At 42.4% G+C, this 22,784-nt stretch overlaps 1 long non-coding RNA gene across 1 annotated transcript; it reads left to right on the forward strand.

Moving 5' to 3' along the window:
• Nucleotides 1-2,827: 2,827 nt before the first annotated feature.
• On the forward strand, nucleotides 2,828-4,168 carry LOC123048638 (uncharacterized). Its single transcript, XR_006423344.1, has 2 exons — nucleotides 2,828-3,486; nucleotides 3,568-4,168. It is a non-coding gene; the product is annotated as an uncharacterized lncRNA (long non-coding RNA).
• The last annotated feature ends 18,616 nt before the right edge of the window (nucleotides 4,169-22,784 follow it).

Raw genomic sequence — 22,784 nt, forward strand, 5'->3', positions numbered from 1 at the left:
TGAGTTTTTTTTATTGCATCGTCGATTCTCCCGTGCGCGTAACCCCGAAGACAAGCCGGAGCTGGCGGAGGCTTGACTGCTCGTGTGTGTGTGGGGTGGGGGTGCGGGGAGGTCGCTTGTGGCGGAGAGATGGGGCCGGCGGGAGGGCATGTAATAGTGTCCTAACCCGGGGGTCTCTCACCAAGTCGGTTCCCGGCCTGATGGGATGGGCTGAGGACTTTTGGGTCGGTTCCGTCCTGGACCACGTTGGGCGGCCCATGGCATTTAATTATAGAAAAGACTTGTTGTACAAGACAGGGATACCAGAGCCAAGGAGACTCTACCACCATCAACATAGACGACCAGGATCTGTAACTCTGGGACCCCCTTTATGTTATACTAGCAAAAGAGCTCATGTGTTGTAACGGGAGAAGAAAATACCGCACTACCCTACCCCAGTAACCATGACTAAGACCCACAATAGGTCTTGCCGAGGCGTCTCTCTCTCTCTCGGCATAAGATGAGAAGTCTGGTTTTTTTCATGCAAAATTTTGTCGAGGTGTACATGCACGATTATCGACGGTTTCTTTGGTCTCCAATTTGGCTTTGATGAGATGTTCATTGCAATCCAGGTCGGTACGAAAGAAAGATGAATCATGTGCTATTGATTAAGGTTGCACCTTAAATAACATTTTAAAAATATTTAACAAGTAAGATAACATCATATTCATATTCTACATATTTTTTAATCAAGTTCATATATAACATGTTAAAATTGGAGTTAGGGTTTAAAAGATATGGGTATTTAAAAAAAAACTATTTGTTCTAGATGGACTGTGGGTTAATTATAGAAACAGCAGGTGTTTCCGCTAACGCAAAAACGATTCATTTTTTGTCACTTAATGGTGGTGTGCAGGTTATTTACCAGAAAAGGGAGGGGGGTTTCTATAAAACAGTAAAAAATGGTTCGTTTTCTCACTTAAATGTGGATGGCGGGTTAATTACCTAAAAACAGAGGTGGTTTTCTGTAAAAAAATGTTGACGATGAACGGACAGAAGCAATAGTACTTTATTAGTAGGTATAGATAAGCCAGGGGCGGGCTCGTCGTTAGAACACAATACGATCTTCGGTTCTATACTTGTACTTTGTACACCTCTATCACAATGCACGTGTGTATAGGAGTAGGGTATTATGTCGATCAGTTGCTAGCAGCCCAGCACTAAGTCCCGGGCCAACTTCAGCACTACAGTGCAGAACAGTACTAAACAGTGATATTTTATCTATAGTCAACGAAGAAACCTACTGCCATGGCTCGCGACAACGCCCCTTTTGCTCGGAGCCTAACTACGCCACTGACCTCGGTCATTAGAGTCTGAATCTGGGTAAATTCTGCATCACGTTTCCCCTCCGACCTAATCAGTACGTCAGGCCACTCCCTACCATCGTCTCTTCGCGTGGGAGGTTTTTATGACATCCAATCAACATATTTTCCTCCAAAAATAGGTTCCAATGAACGCTTCAAATCTCCTGATTGTAGATCCCGGTGAAATCGAACAAAAACGAACGAGCGATCAAAGTAAAATACAAAAGAAATCATACGTCTTCAAAACAAAAAAAAACATTATCAGAAATTCGATGTGAAATGCTCTCATCAAGGGTCTATCGGGACTAGCTGCTCTGGATTTACGGGAATGTCAGGAGTCCACCGTGCACTAGTCTACCAAAAACAATAATGGGTCCTTCAATGTGATAGCAACGGCAATATCTCGAAAGTGTCCAAAACCTTGAAGTAGATGTAGGCGACGGGAATTGCATAGGGGATCCTAGGAGCTGCACCCCCTTACATCTCCACCATGCAGCTCCATACAGATTCGGAATGTACACTACGCGTGTTGTGTATAACTCCTTGTATCAGTTAGCTGCAGTAAAGATATTGCCGTATAAGTGTGTCCTTTTGTGTAGTGCTGGGCTCACCAGAAGATAGAAGTTGTACATCGCCTCTGAGCCTCTATTCTCGCCGTGTTTAATGTCGATGGTTCTGGTCATACCGCCCCACGCACCCAACACAATTACTCTCTCATATTCTCTCTTTTCCTCCCGGATCTCCGTCCAGATCTGCGCTCCCGCCACCCTATATCCGTTGCCATGTGTGCATCATCTTCCTCTTCCTCTAATCAGTTGTCCCTACTGCAAGAGGGGAGATGTGGAATGGTGGGTGTCCCACACCAAGCTGAACCCCAGGAGGCACTTCTACAAGTGTGGGCGTCACTGGGTGAGTTCCTCTTTTTTCCCGTCTTAAGTGCATAGATTCATAGATTTGTTCTGTTCTAATCATTTTCTTCATGTTCCTCGTTTCCCCTTAATCTCAAATCTAGAAAGGCAAAGGTTCTTTCAGAAGTGGGAAGATGTCTAAATCGATGTTCTCATAGCCAAGTGGCCCAAGCTGTTCATACCTATTGCCCAGCCTAAGAACAGTGGCATCACTATGATCTTGATCCTCATCGTCGGTATCCTCAACCTCTTTGTTGTTCTTCACCTTAGTCCGAAGAAGAACGGAAGCTGAAGCTGCTCCAATGCTGAATCTAAACCAGTGTTTAGGATCTAGCCAACTAATGATTATGCACTGCCTGTTTCTGAAGTTTAGTTTGCCCATAATTGTCCCTTACAATATGTGTGTCTGCCAGTGCAGTTAAATTTGTTTTCTAGTTAACCATTTATTCAGGGGAGAATCATATGTTGATCGCCTCCTGTAGTTTATCATGAGGTTAGCCTTACAGGTGGCACCAAAGTATTGTATGTGTTGTAAGCTTGTCCCCTAATATATATTTATGTGATAACTATGATTTGTGTTCTTTTTTGTAACTGCTTAATTTGTTTGTTTATCTTAGATACGTAATCATGTCCATTTGATTTTCATCTTATATATGATTTTAGCAACATTACCCTTTATTCATTCATATTTGCCATTTTTCAAAACCAATTTTCTGTCTTAAATGCTCTGCCCAAATGTTAGGCTCCTTATAAAACCATGAATTGCATTGAAAATGCTCTACTCAACATCTCTAGTCAGTTGTCCATGCTCCCACGTTCTCTAATAATTAGTGCTGCCAATAATATGTTGATCCCTTCATATGATTCCCTATCAACTTGATTTCATTCACATGAGTACCCAATTTGTCTGGACATTTCTCTATAAATGAACAATTATGTCTTAAATGTTCAGTTAAGATGAGTACTGCCAGTAATATCCCATGTTCAGTAAAAATGAGTACTATTATTTGTTTTCCCGTTCATGCCATTAATAAATCTTGAGCACATGGTGCCTGAAATTCAGTCACATTGCTCTCTGCTACATCTCCCCCTGTACCCTGCATCACCATTATTAACTACACCCTCTCCTTGCTCCTCCTTCATCAGTCCACTCCTTCAGTTCTTCTTCCTGCACCACCGCCAACGGCTCCACCAACAGCAGCTTTCCTCGCCACTCGAAGTGCTTCTCCACCAATGTAAGTATCTCGCTATAAAACATGTTTAATTGATTCTTAAAACCGGCTTCTTTTTAAAATCTACTCAAAATGTTCTTCCAGGTAAGATGGCGTCCCTGATCCATGGCTCATCCAGCCGTTCTGCCGACCAAGTCATTGAACAAGCTTATGAAAAAGAGGCAAAATAAATGTCATGTTCTTAAGTGTACAAAAAGCACAACTATCATTTAATAATGTTCCCACCACACCATGTATCTGTTGCTTGTATTCCGGTAGTATGTGGCCATAAAGATGTTTTTGAGAAATTAATGTGAAGATCTGACTATAGTAAAGAATGGGGATGATATCAGGGTGTACAACAGCTCAGAGCCACAAATCTTCATCCTGTAGGCGGCCTGCTATATCAACCCTCCTCTATAGTGCAGGAAAAATACTTAGAAAGAAAAAACATTTGCACCCTATTTGATGAAACTGCTTATCACAACAACTTCGGGCAAACATGGCATAGTAATCGAGGAACTAGCAGCCGGATGAAGCAATTTATACTAAAATGTTATACTTATTTAAACTAAGTTTGCCATACTATAGTTTTAGTTAGTGTAATTTTTCAATACTTAGCTATTATAGTTAACCACATAATTGTGTTCCCACATAATTGTTATAGTGTTTTTGTTATACATTTGTAGTGTATGCTAATGGAAAACTTGCTCCTGTCAAATTTAAATTGTATGATGTAACAAAATTTCTTCTTAAATACATTTTCTATATATATTTATCGAATACTTGTATATTGCATTTGTGTGTGTGTGCGCGCGCATGTTCTTATATATTTTAATGCCATAAATATCATCATAGAGGTTTCTAAATCATATACTCTAACAATTGTCTTAATAGTGTTTTATTGCGAATTATTAGTAAGTGTGTGTGTATAGAAACTTCTAGGCATGGCAAATCGACCTTGCAAGTTGGACTCGGCAATAAGTTGGTAACATGTGTGAGCTTTGCTTACTTGTGTATAAAATAAGATCATAATTGTAATCATGAAGACATAAAATATTGTTAATTTTAATATTTCATATGTACAATTTAATTATTTGATATGCTCATGTATATGAAAACTCCTGCCAGTTTCTCAGAAATCATGCATGCAGAACTCCAATGTCCCATGTGTCCCAACTTAGCATACATTTCAAAATTCAAATTTGTCCATCAACTAAACATGGCCTATGTGTCACAAATACTCTTTTTGATATAAAAAAATTGCACTCGAGATGGTGAATTTTTTTTTTGCATATTACAGAACTTTTAAGGTAGGTCAGGAAAAAGAATGATGTGGGAAAAGGTTTCTTTCTTCTTTCTTCTCTCTCTGTACTATTTCAAAACCGAGTCGAAACCACCCAAATTATCAGTAAGACCCAGTGGCGGAGGCAAGGTGGTCAAGACTTGAGACCACTCAAACCCGTGTGTAAAAACCCTCAGGACTGGGTGAAGGACCAATGATATTTGTAAAAAGGCATACTTTAACTTTTTCGGATGTAAAAAGGCCTATCTGCTAGCCGTAGCCAAGGCACCGGGAATCCCCTCCCTACCACCGACCGTCAGAGCAGCTGACGAATGGGAGGCAAATCCACATGCTCACCAACAGAGATTGAGGGGGAGGAACGCTTTTCCCCAGTCGCCTCACGAGAGGAGAAAGAAAAGCAACGGAGATCTACTCTATGTTTGACCATCAGAAAGAAAAAATTACCTATACTGGTAAGACGAAATTGATATTACTAGATCCACTAATGCTAGTTGGCTCCATTTTCTGTTTTCATTAATTAAAGGGCGCAACTAAATTTTACAAAGTCTTATTAGGATGGTCACAGTGGAAGTATCATGCAAGTTAACTAGACATTTTTGCTGAGGTGACACACAATTGTATGAGGAAAAAGATGATTGAGTATCATGATATGGTATCGTACCATATTACATGATATGCTAGTATGTGGCATGCATGACAATAAATAAGATCACTATACACCGTGGAGGTAGTATCATACACTAGTACCATATGCATGATACTATCACAACTTGTGCACTTAAAATAGGAGCATCCGGATTTGAATCTTTATGAGAAAGTCATGCATGCAAAACTTCGCTACCCCATGTGTGGTAAATAAATCAAGTAGTTTACCCCCTCCATCCTAACTTTATTGCATGCACACATTTTAAAATTCAAGTTTGATCGTCAACTAAATTTTGGCAAGATATAACAAAAATCAAATCATTAAATTCGTATTCAGAATAGTTTTCAATGTTATAAAGTTTATGGAACATAGCACGACCCGTATACACAGAACAAGTGCCTTTCAGTTCATTTCGATATAAAGATAGTTCTTCACTCGAGACGTCAAATGTATAGTTTCTTGCAGATTACTCAACTTTCACAGGTAAGCTAAACCATAAGTCCCAGGACAGGAAGAGTGGATAAGATTCTTGCTCTCAATGATCATTGTGTCCTTGGATCATCTTTCTCTTCTCTCTACTATTTCAACTGGAAAAGTTCCCTCCGTAAATGCCTTGTTGGATCCGTAGGCGCTGGACCTCGAGTTCTGAATGCGCTGTTAGATCGAGCAAGACTTTTCTCTGCTGTGGATGTGGATGTAGTTAGATCTTACCAACCAAAGCCTCATCCGAATATGTAACCTTTGCAGCTTTACAGGGATCATCATGCATGCAGGGTACACATCTGCCCTTGTCCATTGACACCGATGGCTCCAAATCAGACATTACCGACGAGGCCTTATCTGGTGGGATGACTCCAAAAAAAAAAGTACAACACGGTTAACATGGCGAAAGATTGTGCAATGATCTGCTAAGAATAGTCGACAGGAGATGTCTATTCTTGGCCACAGGATCCAGCACGAAAGGCATTGTGGAAAAGCAGAGAGATCGTTCGGTGCTGGTCCAAGGTTTGGTAAGCGGGGTGACAATTTCATAGCAGATTCGTGCTTAGCAGGACGTGCAAAAAACAGGCAAAAGAGAGTTTGGAAAGAGTTGGCGATACGGAGCTGGCAGAGTGGCAAGTGAGGATATGAAAAAATATCTCCCATCATAGAAGTAAGTTCAAAGAGCTTTATTTGTCATCTAAATTCCTGTCTGAACATACCAGAACGCTGGAAGATAGTTTAGCATGTAATTTATCTCATCATCACTTTTGAGGTGTACTTAGGTAGGAGTACTTACTATCTAGCAGTATTATTTATTTTGTACGGGTCCAAAATTTCAGTTTTTGCCTCCCATGTTCACAGAAGTGCTTTGTACGGTTCAGGAATTAAGGCTTACTGGCCCATATAGCTCAGCCTTTAAGTTTGTTGTAGTACGGTTCGATTTTATCTTCAGGTTTTCTTTGTTCATCTTTTACTATAAAAAATCGGGTATATTTTTAAAATGTGTGCATAATAGGTGATTCTTCTTCCATTTTATAGTTCTATAAATCCATGAATATTTGTAAAGGTTCTCGAACATTTCTTACATTTGTGAACATAAATTCATTTTTTTCAGTACTCCATCCGATCCATATTAATCGTCGTTGATTTAGTACAACTTGTATCGGAGGTAGTAGTACATTTTTATAATTAATACAACATCAGTTTTTCTTGGAACCTTATCTTTCATATCTAAATAGCTAGATCTCACTACTAGATTCTATGCAAATGTGTGCTTCCACGTCATGTAAATTAGTGATAGTTGTCTGATTGCAATTGTGTGGCATCAACACATTATGCATGTACACATAAGTTGCATTTTTTTTACCGCTCAAAAAAAACATAAGTTGCATTTTTTTAATTAATTTATCAATGCAAACAAGGCCACCTCATCAAATATGCATTAATTTATCCATGCAAATAATGCCACCATATCAAGACAAGACATGCATGTATTTTTTTTCGAATGAATCAAGTCATGCAGGTCAGTCACAAGTTATTGTTTTGGGGTCATGGACAGTATATCGCTTGACACGAACGGTATGATTCACGTCGAATCGCATTGGTCAGGCGACCCATCAAGTTCCCGAAGGCTCCCTCCTCCGCTTGATTGTTTCATTTTTTATTTTATTTTTTGCACATAGGTTTCAATTATCCTTCCTCGTTTCATTTTTATTTTTCACTCACTCTGGCTCAAAACGCTAGCACAATGGTTTTTTGTTTGTTTTGAAAAAAGTTTATGAAATCAAATAAGTTAGTGAATTAAAAAAATCTCAAAATTAAAAAAAATCAGGAAAAATTTGTGAATTTAAAAACTATTATGTAACCTAAAAAATATTTCCAATTAAAAATATATTTACGAATTTAAAAATGTCTGTGCATTTGTAAAATATTCATGAATTTCAAACGGCTTGATAATTTAGAACATGCTTATGAATTTCAGAATCTATTTGTGAATTAAAACATATTTGGGGATTCCAAAAATAATTATGAATTTTTAATAATATTCATGAATTTCAATATGTTCAGAAATTTGAAAAAATGTTTTCTGACTCAAAAAAATTGCACAGTTAAAACAATGTTCATGAATTCACAGATATTCATGAATTTGGATAAAAATATTCAAAATTTTAATATTTTCATAAATTAAAGAAATTAAAGTAAAAAAGTGAAGGAAAAAAATGGGCAATAAAATGAAAAGAGGAAAAGGCAGAAAATAAAACACAAAAAGAAAAATTAGAAAACCTGGCTCGCAAACGCAAAAAAATGAAGTCTTCCTTTTGTTTAATAAAGACACCCGAAGGGCATCTTAGATCTGATTAATATCGAAGAAAACAAGGCCAATACAACGAATAGATAACTCGACGTAGAACGACCAGTAAAAAATAAAATTGCATTAAAAAGCATACTAGCCTTCTTCTTCCTCCGATTGTATACCGTCCGCCGGAGATTGAAAAATGCACTGAACCAACAGCAAAACAAAAAGAGACACCTGCAAACACCCTCGTCATACCAGGTTTTGAAGACCATCATAGCCACTCACCCCTTGAGGCGAGATCTGGAAATTGCTGAAGCAACATCGGTTGGAGCATCACCCCACGCAGAACGGACTTGCAATACATCACCACCAATTCAGCGGGGTGGAGAAACCGAATCAAGCCACAGAAGAACACAAAGGCAGATGTCGAAGTCGCCACACCAATAGCTAGCCAAAAGCTCCCCTTGAAAGACACACGAACTGCCAAGATCTGAATGAAACCAACAGATCTAGGGACACAAACTCACACATGCCTTTCATCGGCATCGGATCAGACGTTGTCAAGGTAGGAAGAGACCGGAGTGACCATATTCCAACACGCCATCGTTGCCAGCACTTCGTCTATGTCGAAAGACAAGCAAAAACCTAAGATAAGTAAAATGAAATGGACGGGTCCCCACTCCTCTTCTCGCCAACTTGGCCGCCGGACAGGGAAGAGGATGGGGGCCAAGGCGGTGGCTAGGGTTGGGAGTGAGATAAAAAAAACCTTCCCAACATCTTTCCCTATGCCCTAATGGGCGGACCTATCAGGGGTGCTCAATGGGCGAGCGCTATCGTAACGATTGCAGCGGGCAATGCATATCGTTTATGAAGCTATTTAACAAAATCATTTTTGAATCTTTTGCCACGGAAGTTGGCAGAACTTCATTGCCCATCCCAACAAGTTGAGCCATTGTTCCACATGACCATTCTCAGGTTATATTAATGAATTAAGCAAGGGCGCGTATATCAGGCGCGACTATGTCTTGCTTATAGCGGGACATATGGCTGTCTCACCCGAAGCAAAAGCCAGAATGGGCCGGCCCAGCGTGCCGGAGGCCACGGGCCTCAAAACCGCTTATTTTTTTCAATGTTTTTCTCATACTTTTTTTGTTTTTCTTTCTTTCTAACTTTTGTTTACACTTATAAATATATAAATTTCAAAAAGCTATTTACTTAAATTCTTGAAAATGCTAATAATTCCTTTAAAAATGTTAAACGTGTATTAAGAAGATGCTTCTGATGTATACAAAAAATGTACAAAGTGTATGGAAAGAAGTAGACATCAAAAAATATAAGATTTCAATTTTTTTGAGCAATGTTAATCATGTATTTTAAAAATATTAAATGAGTAAAAAATCTGATATAGAATAAATGTACAATGTTTATGGAAAAAAAGTAGACATAAAAAAATATCAGTTTACAAAATAAAAAAAGGAAAAATTTTAATCATGTATTTAAAAATGATAAATGTGTACAAAAATTCCGATGTATACAAAACATTTACATAAAAATGTGCAATGTGTAAGAAACAAGTAGGCATAAAAAATATATATTTTTTATTAAATTATTCATATATTTTGACAACGATAAAGGCATAGATAAAAAATCTACAATGTGTATGCAAAAAATAGACAAAAAATATTTGCTTTAAAAAATGTTAACCCTGTATATATATAATGTTTTTGATATAGACAAAATGTACATTATTTATCAAAAACGCAGACATATGTCTTAGAAAAGTAATTTATTTTAAAAATATTAAACGTGTATACAAAAAAATCCTCATTTATACAAAATGTGGACATTGTATTTGAAAAAAGCAAGCATAAAAATTACAAGTTATAAAAATGTTAATCATGTATTTCGAAAATATTAAAAGTGTATATAAAAATGTTACTGATGTGTATGAAAAGTGTGCAAAGAAAACAAAGAAAGCCAATAAAAGCCAAAAAGAAACACGAAATAACAAAGAAAAACAAAAATAGAAAGAAAAGTATTAAACCAAGAAAGAAACAAAAAACACAAAGAATCAAGAAAAAAGCCAGGTAAAAAGGCTGAAAGAAACAAGTTAAAAGTCGTAAAAACAGAAAACCGAAGAAAATTGACAAACAAAATAAGAAAACCGAAAGAAATAATAAAAGAAAATGGAAAAGAAAGAAACCCAGGCCAAACCAGTACATCAAATGAGCTAGCGAGCAACTTAAGCTGCGAGAGAGTGATTGGCTGGCCCTATATGCAGCGCGCCTTCAGGCGAGATGGATGTTATACTCGTTATAAGTGAGGTATAACATTTGCGCGCCTATAGAGACCTCCTATTTAATGCTCTTTGAGTCAAATAGGAGGGTGGCCGCACATGGAGCCATTGCGCTGAGCAAGAGCGAGACGTACGTGCATCGTAGTGAATCGGGATCAAGCATTGTAACGAACCAGGACAGAGCATTCAAGCGAACTAGACCAGTAACGGCAACGCATTATGTAGCAACCATGTCCTGTAGCAACTGATTTTTCTGTGTGGACACTTGTTTTTGAGAAAAGTGAACATATGTTTAAATTTGTGCGCTTTTATAAACTCAAAAAAGGAGGATGGGGCGTCGACCTGTTGGTTGGGCAGCTGGGGTTGCTGCCAGCTCATCCGAGTTCGAGTCCTGGCTCGGACGCTCAGTGCTCGCGAAGTTTCTCCTATAAAAAAATACCAACGAGGGTTAGCCCTTGGGTTGGTCTCATTTTTTTACAAACTCAAAAAAATTCTTATTTCTAAGAATTTTTGTAAGGAATGTTATATATAATTTTTTCAATATTTTCCCAAATTCAAAATCAGTTTTTAAAAAATAAAACATTTTTTTGAATTGGTGAACATTTTTCAAAAGCGGTTCAGGAACCTTCTGCTTCTGGAAGGTCGCAAAACAGGCAAAACCCAGGCTGGAACCTTCCAGCCCAAAACCGCATTTGCTATAGAACTAGCGTCGTTCAGCAGCTGCATGTGTGTTTCGACTGAGCGTCACATTGGAAATGCAGCGTCTATATCTCATATTTAGCGAGTTGCTGAATGTCCATGTAGTACTTTTTGCCTGTCTACACCATTATCGAAAAAGCTTTCGCCCCGATTTATATATAAAGAAATGACCGACCACAACTCAGATACAAACGCACGTCACCATAATACACGCACACACCCAAGGCTGGATACATATGCGCTGAGCGCAGCAACACTACCTCTAGTACTACAAAAGCAACAGGAGTCCTCAGTCGTGAACACGCCACCGCGAAGAAGCCGCCGCATACGACGAACCGTCTGCTCCAAAGTGGTGCCTTCAGGAAGGGTACGACACCAGAGCGCTGCCACCGCCCGACCCGAAGATCGGAGTTTCCCCTGGAGCAACACGACGGGCAATAAGCACCGCGACGACGCCTTCAAGAAGGGAACAAGCTTCGCCGCCACCGGTCCGTCCGAAGATAGATCAGATTTTCACCCCGGCCAACACTCACCACAACCGGACGCCACACCCCAACGACCACGCCGCCCACACGGCCATGGCCACCGGGAAGCACCTAACCACGGGCTCTGCCCATGAGCACCGCGGAACCACCACCAGGGCCGCCGCCCTGGCATCCAAGACCTGGACACCACCTCACTCGAGACCCACCGCTACCCAAACCAAATATACGAGCGAGAAGGACCCGCCTTTCACACCCCTGGGCTGCCCCCGACGTCGAAACCCAATAGATCGGCCAAAACTGACCTCCATTGACCCGTCCTGCGGCACCGGGCGTGAAACGAGCATGGTCCTGCTGCCGGGCGCGAGACGAGGCCGGTCCTACAGACGAGCCGACGCCAAAACGCCAGTCGCCGGCCCGCCGAGCTGCCGTGATGCCGGCACGGCGAAGCCACCTCGCCGCCGCCGCCCACAGTCGGAGCCACCGCTACGCCGGGCCAGAGCCCCAAACCCGCGCTGCCCGCGGGAAAAAGAGCGACAAATCCGGCAGGCACGCATCACCACCATCGCCACCATGCCGCCGCCAACGAGCGCACCAGCTCCCGCGCGCCGCCCGCTGGTCCTTGCCGCCTCAACCCGCGCCGCCTGCTGGCCACCAACCAGAGCACCCGCCAGATACAAATCTGGCGAGGACACCCGCAGCCGCCACCCGTGTAGGCACGCCCCACCGCGCCCCCGAAGAGCAGTCGCCCGCGCCGCCAACCTAGACCACCACCGCCATGCCGCCCTGGCCGCCGTCACGCCGTCCTGCAGAACCGCACGCATCCGCGTTGTGTCGTCGTCCCGCACCGTCCCACCGCGAGGAAGGGGAAGATGCCTGGCCGCCACCGACGTCGGCCGGGCTTTGCCCGGTGGCGCGTTCTGGCGGCGGCGGTAGGGGGGGAGGGAGGAGGCTGGAGGAGATGCGCTAGGGTTCGCCTCGCCGCTCACGGGAGCGAACGAGACAAGACGAGTTTGTATGTATTATCCGCAACCCACTCTACACCATTGAATAACAACAACTAATAGAATATTTATCTCATGTACTCATGAGTACTTTTTCTCTCTCGAATACGCACGATTGTGTGTACTATATATTATATATTATAGGAGGGGTAAAGAGCCCTCATACAACCGTTTGCTAGAAGAAAAGTCTCCTGTGTATATATGAAAAACAGCTACTGGTTCATTTTGGTAGTGCATCTATCTAAGCATGATATTTGTTTTAATCCAAGTGACATGTGTCCCGTTGAGATAAAAATTATTTTCTATTATTCTATAAAAAGTTCATATGTATTTAGGAAATATTCATCTTGTTTTAAAAATTATCCATTGTGCATTTAAAAAAATTGAATGTGTGTTTAGCTTTTATTTCAAGTTATTAGAAATTTTCAAGTTACTAAAAATGTCACATACTCTAACTAAAATACTCATGCTACTTAAACACCAACATTCATGCTGTTAAAACGTTTCACACAGTTTACAAAAAGTTTCACACTATTTTACAACAATATACGCATATGTTAAACGAAATGTTCACGCTATTTAAAAAATCATGCTGTTTTGAAAATAATAACCGTTTTCCAAAATGTTTACCCTATTAAAAAAATCTCGCTCTGTTTACAAAAATTATCACAGTATCTTAGAAAACAATACGAACTTAAAATAAAATTTCCATGCTACTAAAAAAAGTTCAGGTTGTTTACGAAAATCACTACATTGTTTTTACAATAAGAAAAAACGGGTGTATCTTACACTGTGGAGCAAAGAAATAAAAGTGAAAATATAACTATTATAGAAAGAAAGGAAAAATTAAATTAAATTAAAACACAAAGGTAGAAAGTGGAAATGGAAAAAGAAACAGAAAACATTAAAGAAAAGGAAAAGAAGTAAAGAAACGGAACTAGAAAAAATGATAAATAAAAACATCGAAACCCGGAGAAAAGTATAAAAAATACACTAAATCAGGACTGAAAGGAAAACCGCTCTGCCTTGGTACTCGGCTGCGGCCCACGTCGGAAGCGCCTGAGGCGAGCACTAGCTCTAACTCGCAGTACGCAAGATATAGATTCAGCGTTATACAAGTACTTTTGTCAAAAAAAAAAGTTACACAAGGACCCATAGTATTTTTTTATTCCATAAAAAATAGATACATAAATGGGATATTTTTTTACCAAGTCCGTTCAAATTATCCATCCTAAGAGCATCTCTAGCAGACCCCGCATCCCGCCCCGACCCGCAAAATAACCGCCAAAATACGGTTTGGGGCGGGAAAACCTGCCCGATCAGACACCGCATTCGCGGCCGACCCGTAATTTTTTTTGCGGGGCACGGCAAAAGATCTCCCCCGACCTCTAGATTCACGGGGTGGGAGGATGACCCGAGCTCGGCCTCTATCCGCAGCGGGATTTGGCGGGAGGGACATTTCCGCGCGGCCGTTCCGCCCACACACACACCCTCCGCGACCATTGCCCTGCCACCTCCCGCTCCGGTGCATCTTCCCCAGCCGTCCTTGGCCGCCATGGATGACTCCCTGCTGTCCCCCGTCGCCGTCGAGGTCGCGCACGCTCAATCCCCTCAGGCGGATCTCGTCGCCGGCCATGTTGGCACCACTGCGCCTGCCCGCAAGCGGCAGGGCAACGTGGTCGTGCAGGGCGGGAATCCGGCTGCCCCCGCCACGAAGGCCCACGCTCCGATCGGCAACGCCGCTGCGCGATCCCGGCTGGCGGCGGAGAAGGTCGCCAAGGCATCCAGCGTAAAGCGCAAGAGGATTCCGGCTACAAAGAAGCCGGCTCCTTCATCCACTCCCTCCGCCTCGGAAAGAGGTTCCCCGGCGATGCCGCTCAACGGTGCTGCTCCCACCGCAGGCGAGGTGTTTGACAAAATGGCCGGAAGGTATGCGTCTTCGGTCATGGCAATTTCCTTTGCTTTTCGTCATTTGCGATAGCTCGTGACTTGTTGTCGTTCACTATAGCGGTGGTTCGAACAATGCAACTGTCGAGTTCGTGAGCTTGCTGGACACAAACACCGTTGACATCGATCAAGCCCCATTCGCCGCATTCGATTACAATGAAACGGAGGGCGGTGTGGATGATCATGGTGGTGAGGAAGAAATGGAGGAGATCGATGAGGGGGCGTATGAGAAATCGCAAACAAAAAGTGGAAAATGCGAGAGATCGTAGAACTACACGATCTTGGAAGATCAAATCTTGATCCAGGCATGGAGTGCGGTGTCTCTTGATACATGCACGGGTACTTCTCAAACCGCCAAGAGGTATTGGCAAAGGATCGAAGATCAATACTTCCGCATGATGAGAAAGTATCCCAATAGGACTTCACGCACCTTTTGATCAAGCCTATTTGCAGCCGTTGGGCAGCTTGCTTGGAGCAAGTACGCAATGCAGTGCCAAGTGGAACCGTGGAATCCGGCTATGTGAGTTCGTTTTGACTTTGTTCAAGTTGTGCACAGCATATTGCATCATATGAAATGAGCATCATTTGACTTTGTTCAAATTGTGTAGGACAAAATTGCCCAACATAGATACAAAGACATGGAAGCTTTGGAAGGCAAATTCTTCAAACTTCAGCATTGTTGGGACTTGCTCAAAGAGTGCGAGAAGTGGAAGTTGATTGACAAAGAATCCCCACCGAAGAGAGGTTCACTTACAAACATGGATGAAGATGAGGATGATGATGGCCCAAGAAACTTGAACAAGCCCGATGGCGGCAAGAAGACTAAGGAGAAGATGAAGAGAGAGCACGAAGAATCGAGCTTAAGGGAGAAGATTGATGTCATGGTGCAATCAAATGAGTTGATGTTATTGAAGTCGTTGGAGATCAAGAAAGAGTTGGCCGAGAAGAAGGCAAGGGAGAAGCAAGAAAAATGGCAATTGCTCAAGGAAGAGGGGCTGCGCAAAGCGGCCATTGAGGAGAGAAGAGCACGTGCCACTGAAAAAACAAAGCCATGTCCAAGTCGCTCGCCGAAGAGAACAAGATCATGACAATGAAGCGCAATGACATGGACGACCTCACCAAAGAATGGCATGATATGGCAAGAAGAGAAATCTTGAAGAGGAGAATGGTTGCGTCGGCCAGTGCGTGTTACAGTGCCGGAGATGTTTTCTCGGCGGGTTTTGGAACCAATGTCGATGATTTCGGCGGGGGTTGGAACAAGCGCCGGAGGTGGATTCAGTGGTTCCGATGAACTCCATGGACTCGATGGCGCGGAGTGAATATCGACCAAGATGATGTCGGACGTGGTCGTCACTTTTGCAAGACCCTCTTTTGCGTTTGTCCTACAAAACCTAAGCTTTTATTTGCGCGTGAACTGTGTTCTATATTTGACTTTGAACTTATTTGTCGGAACCGATGCCAAATTCGATAATTGGGTGTCTTCGGTTTGCGGGTCGACGCGGCGGTGCCCGAGCAGACCCCGCGTAGCCGACCCGTAAAAGAGCATATTCACCGAATATCCTTTTTTACGGGTCTATTTTGCGGGGTCTGGGTGTCGGTGTCAAAACCGGCAGATCTCGGGTAGGGGGTCCCAAGCTGAGCGCCATGGATCGATGGGTAACAGGGATCAGGGGACACGATGTTTACGCAGGTTCGGGCCCTCTTAATGGAGGTAATACCCTACTTCCTGCTTGATTGATCTTGATGAATATAGATATTACAAGAGTTGATCTACCTCGAGATCATATGTTGTGGTCTAAACCCTAGAGGTATGATGAGTAATGTCATAATGATCTATCTACTAGCCTGGCCTCGGCTTATATAACATACCAGAGGCCCAGGATAACAAGAGTCCTAGTCAAATACGCCGGTGGAGAGGAGTCCTTGTCTTGATCACCAAGTCTTGTGGAATCTTCCTCGTATATGCATCGGTTGCCCGAACTGGCCCATGAGTAAACGGCCACGGGGGTCTTCGGCCCAATCCAACTAATCGGGAGACGACGTGGTGAATACCCCCTAGTCTAGGACACCGTCAGTAGCCCCCTGAACCGGTCTTCAAGTTGGGGACACTCCTCGATTCTTCCAAACTGTTCTTCATCTTCGGTCGCCGGTGTTGAAAACTGGTTCAACAAATCTTCTTATCTTCGATCTTGAGGATCGCCGAAGTGAATCCGAAGAGTTTACACGTCGGGTATCCGAGGAGCCCTTTAAGTCTTCGGCCTTTATCAATGCCCTGTTATTTTTATGCCATGCCTTGGGTTTGAAGTGTTTCCCGTGCGGCGGTGTCCTCTTGCATCCGAGCTCCAACGCCGGACTGCATTCGAGGTATCTTTTGCAACCGAGCACCAACGTCGGTCTGCTTCCGAGCTCCAACGCCGGAATGTATCCGAGCTCTAACGCCGTACTATGTCCAAGCTCCAACGCCGGACTGTATCCAAGCTCCAACGCCGGACTATATCCGAGGTGTCATAGATCACCTTGGTTCAAAAAAGTTGAAGGAGTTTAACTGAGCTTAATGCCGGAAATGCCCTCTATGGAGCCAGCCACTTGCATCCGAGCTATATCCCGAAATGCTTTCGAGGTGGTTCAGCACCTCGGTCATGGGCTGATTGTTTGCGGATTTTATTTCCGATACGTGTAAATTTATTCGCTGTCAATATGTATAACCAATAGCCCTCAAGGTGTGTGTCGGTCTAAAACCCGAGATGCACTTGAAGGAAAACATGAAACCCGCTGATCCTAGTAGCCCCTGAGACTCAGGTCGATGCGCGAAATCACCCTGAGGATCAACTCCTAGCTCGGCAACATACGTAGGAATAGAAATGCAGTGTAATATATGAGAGATAATAGTGATCGGCGAACGGGCCCTTGAGAGAGGGTCTTGAGAAGTTGTCGTAATATATTAGCTTGATGCGGATAGGTCCAGATGGTACCTATTGTTGTCCGAAGACGCGTTTGCCCATAGTTCGGTCAAGCCGAACACTAAGCACTTTGAATTTTTCACATTGAATAGGCAATGCAGTAGCCCCCGAAACACTGGTCGGGTGGCAACACCAGATCAGGGGATCGATGTGCCCCTGTAATATTTGTAAATAATAAGTGTGAAGCCCAGTAGCCCCCGAGCCTTAATGTGGACACGGGTGGCCGAATTAAGGATCGATATCCGTTTGATAGAAAATTTTGTTGTGTTTAACACAAACTTCTCGGAAAGAGAATAAAAATCTCAAAAAGGAGTTAGAGCTAACGAAAGTTGAGCTCGCCAAGTTCGGCCTTAAGGGGCTTAATAGATAGGAAATCAATACCAATAGAGAACTATGAGAGCGTTATGTCAGCTGGTCGGTTGTCTCAAAGAGACTGTGCCATTGACTCTTTAAAAGATTGGCTGCGAAAAAATTGATTTTTGCTCACAATTTATGTGTAATGACTCTATGTACCCAAGTACTTTACATCATTAATGTTCGGATCCGTATTGTACAAAACTTTGTTGACCGACCATCAGCTTCAACCTCTTCGGCCAGAAGCTGGAGAGTGTTTGTCCTACTTTATAAAGCCTTTATAAGGGCAAAGTTTTAGGCAAACAAGGCAATCCGACCATATGGCTTTATAAACAAAGGTACGCGGAGAGATATGTTATATTACTTAATCATAAGAAACATCTCCCAAAGAAAATAGTCCCGCTATCGGTTTCTTTCTTTGGGTTCTCATGCTGATCATGATCATGAAACCTCGCCTCCAATCAATGCGGGAGGAAAATATTGAGGATTTAGTTCGGGGAAAGTTTCCGAACTCTATGGTATTAATGAACCAAAATTTTCACTTCCGTCGTTGCCGACCAATTATATCCTTTAAGATTGCTAGCTTTCGGCTTCACCCAGTCTGAGGTACTAACTCGGATAACCCGGTAGTAACAATCACAGAGGTGCTCCCTTTACCGCCTAGCCGAACAATCGGGAACGTAGGGGTAAGCACAGGAGCCAGGCAACCCAGTTTGGCCAAAATCTTAAGTCAAATTTATGCATATTTATGGCTTTATAACGATAATCACGGAAGGCAGCGCTTGTATAATGAATACCAGCACTGATGATATATGTTTAGTTTGACTCCGTTGCGACCGTTTATAATCTGAAAGTGGCCCATCGTCGGCTTCTACCCCTTTGTAGATGCTATGCAGGGTATTTCCGCAATAACAAAACAACCCTTAGCCGACGTCTCGGTGCCCGGAGGCGGTTGTGCTAGCAGAAACAAGGCAATCAGATATGCGGGCTTTATAACTTTCACTTAGTCATAGGAGCTTAAAGTTGGGATGCCAGTTACGAGCCCCCGGTAGTGTTCAGCGACAGTCAAGGTCAAGTCATAAACACTTCGGCCAATGTTATGAACGGACCTTCATTTAACATTGGGTGACCTCTATCGATCTTATAGTTTAATACAGTCATCGGATCGCTGACCAGCTTACGCTTATTGTGACAGTCAGTTTTCGGCTTTCTCCACTGAGGTGCTTAACCATGCTAGCTGGAAGCACAATCGCAGTGGTTCTCCCTTTGCGCACCTAGCCGAACAAAGCGGAACGTAGGAGGCAAGCACAGGAGCCGGGCAACCCAACTATTGACCGAAGACACAATTCGAAACCGATGCATATAAAGCGATGATGACCCACAAGTATAGGGGATCTATCATAGTCCTTTCGATAAGTAAGAGTGTCGAACCCAACAAGGAGTAGAAGGAAATGATAAGCGGTTTTCAGCAAGGTATTCTCTGCAAGCACTGAAATTATAGGTAACAGATAGTTTTGTGATAAGATAATTTGTAACGAGCAACAAGTAACAAAAGTAAATAAAGTGCAGCAAGATGGCCCAATCCTTTTTGTAGCAAAGGACAAGCCTGGACAAACTCTTATATAGAGAAAAGCGCTCCCGAGGACACATGGGAATTATCGTCAAGCTAGTTTTCATCACGTTCATATGATTCGCGTTCCGTACTTTGATAATTTGATATGTGGGTGGACCGGTGCTTGGGTGCCGCCCTTACTTGGACAAGCATCCCACTTATGATTAACCCCTATTGCAAGCATCCACAACTACAAAACAAGTATTAAGGTAAACCTAACCATAGCATGAAACATATGGATCCAAATCAGCCCCTTACGAAGCAACACATAAACTAGGGTTTAAGCTTCTGTCACTCTAGCAACCCATCATCTACTTATTACTTCCCAATGCCTTCCTCTAGGCCCAAATAATGGTGAAGTGTCATGTAGTCGACGTTCACATAACACCACTAGAGGAGAGACAACATACATCTCATCAAAATATCGAACGAATACCAAATTCACTTGACTACTAATAGCAAGACTTCTCCCATGTCCTCGGGAACAAACGTAACTACTCACAAAGCATATTCATGTTCATAATCAGAGGAGTATTAATATGCATATAGGATCTGAACATATGATCTTCCACCAAATAAACCAACTAGCATCAACTACAAGGAGTAATCAACACTACTAGCAACCTACAGGTACCAATCCCAGACTTAGAGACAAGAATTGGATACAAGAGATGAACTAGGGTTTGAGAGGAGATGGTGCTGGTGAAGATGTTGATGGAGATTGCCCTCTCCCGATGAGAGGAGCGTTCGTGATGAAGATGGCGATGATTTCCCCCTCCCGGAGGGAAGTGTCCCCGGCAGAACAGCTCTGCCGGAGCCCTAGATTGGTTCCGCCAAGGTTCCGCCTCGTGGCGGCGGAGTCTCGTCCCGAAAGCTTGCTTGTGATTTTTCTTCGGACGAAAGACTTCATATAGCAGAAGATGGGCACCGGAGGGCCAACAGGGGGCCCACAAGGCAGGGGGCGCGCCCCCCACCCTCGTGGCCAGGGTGTGGGCCCCCTCTGGTATTTCTTCCGCTCAGTATTTTTTATTATTTCCAAAAATAACTTTCGTGGAGTTTCAGGACTTTTGGAGTTATGCAGAATAGGTCTATAATATTTGGTCCTTTTCCAGCCCAGAATTCCAGCCGCCGCCATTCTCCCTCCTTATGTAAACCTTGTAATATAAGAGAGAATAGGCATAAGTATTGTGACATAATGTGTAATAACAGCCCATAATGCAATAAATATCGATATAAAAGCATGATGCAAAATGGACGTATCAACTCCCCCAAGCTTAGACCTCGCTTGTCCTCAAGCGGAAGTCGATAACGATAAATATGTCCACATTTTAGAGGTAGAGGTGTCGATAAAATAAAATACGGACATGAGGGCATCATGATTATTCTCATAACAGCAACATATATGGATATTGTCATATCATCTCTTATGCTCAAGTAATAATCTATTCACAATGCAAAGTATGAATCAGAAACTTTATTGAGAACTAACAAACTATAATCTCAGTCATTGAGGCAATTGCAATTTATCATAACATCAGAAAGAGTGTATGTCAGAGCTTTCTAGCAAGTCCACATACTCAACTATCATTTAGTCTTTCATAATTGCTAACACTCATGCAATACTTGTGGTTACGGAGTTTTAATCGGACACAGAGAAAGATAGGGGCTTATAGTTTCGCCTCCCAACCTTTTACCTCAAGGGTAATGTCAACAATAATAATTCATGCTAACCCACATCCAATTATATATATATATATATCAGGATCTTTCCAACATCCTGTGCTTGCCAAAGGATAAAATGTAAAAAGGAAAGGTGAAAATCAGCATGACACTTGCATAAGGTAGAAGATAATAAAAGATAGGCCCTTCGCAGAGGGAAGCAGAGGTTGCCATGCGCTTTCAGGGTTGGATGCACAAAATCTTAATGCGAAAGAACATCACTTTATATTGCCACTTGTGATATGAACCTTTATTATGTAGTCTGTCGCTTTTATTTCTTCCACATCACAAGATCGTATAAAGCTTATTTCCTCCACACCAATCAATCATACATATTTAGAGAGCAATTTGTATTGCTTGCACCGATGACAACTTACTTGAAGGATCTTACTCAATCCATAGGTAGATATGGTGGACTCTCATGGAAAAACTGGGTTTAAGGGTTTTTGGAAGCACAAGTAGTATCTCTAATTGGTGCAAAGAATTTGGCTAGCATGAGGGGGAAAGGCAAGCTCAACATGTTGGATGATCCATGACAATATACTTTATCTCAGATATAAGAAAACATAACCCATTACGTTGTCTTCCTTCTCCAACATCAACTCTTTAGCATGTCATATTTTAATGAGTGCTCACAATCATAAAAGATGTCCAAGATAGTATATTTATATGTGAAACCTCTCTTTCTTTATTACTTCCTATTAATTGCAACGATGACCAAAGCTATGTTTGTCAACTCTCAACAACTTATAATCATCATACTCTTTCTATGTGAAGTCATTACTCTCCATAAAATCAATATGATCTCTTTGTTTCTTTTTATTCTTTTCTCTTTCTTTTTTATTCACTCAAGATCATGGAAAAATAATCAAGCCCTTGACTCAACACTAATCTTTATTATATATAGCTCACGGACTCGATTACATAGAGGCATCATAAAGCAAAACTCAAAACTAGATCATACCAAAACTTTATTCTACTAGATCAAGATATTACTAAAAGGATCGAACTAAGAAAAACGGTAAAGATAGGATATGTGGTGGGGATACGATACCGGGGCATGTCCCCCAAGCTTGGCAGTTGCCAAGGGGAGTGCCCATACCCATGTGATTATATCTCCTTTGTTGAAGAGGACGGTGGTGGAGTTGTTGATGATGTGGGTTTGTCATCCATCTTCCAAGGCATAGGCTCACCATCATAGAAGGATGATCGAGTCTCCGGGATCCTCAAATCTGCAGCCAAACTCATCCTCTTGAATCTATATTCATACTCACAGTTTTGGTTTTGCAGGTCATAGATTTGGGCTTGGAGGTGCTCGATCTTCTCGTGAAGCTTGAAGATGGTATCCCCAATGTTCTGGGCATCCAGGTTGTGGTTGTTGGTGAACTCCGCGATCATCATGTGGTTGGAGTTGAGTCCATGTTCCACCATCCCCTGGCACTTGAAAACTTGTTGCTCCATTGCTTCGAGCCTCGTCTCCACACTTCCGGTCCCCTTTGGTCCCTCAACATCGCGGAT

Source organism: Triticum aestivum, chromosome 2D (assembly GCF_018294505.1).
Source record: "Triticum aestivum cultivar Chinese Spring chromosome 2D, IWGSC CS RefSeq v2.1, whole genome shotgun sequence".
In the NCBI taxonomy this organism is placed as follows: domain Eukaryota; kingdom Viridiplantae; phylum Streptophyta; class Magnoliopsida; order Poales; family Poaceae; genus Triticum; species Triticum aestivum.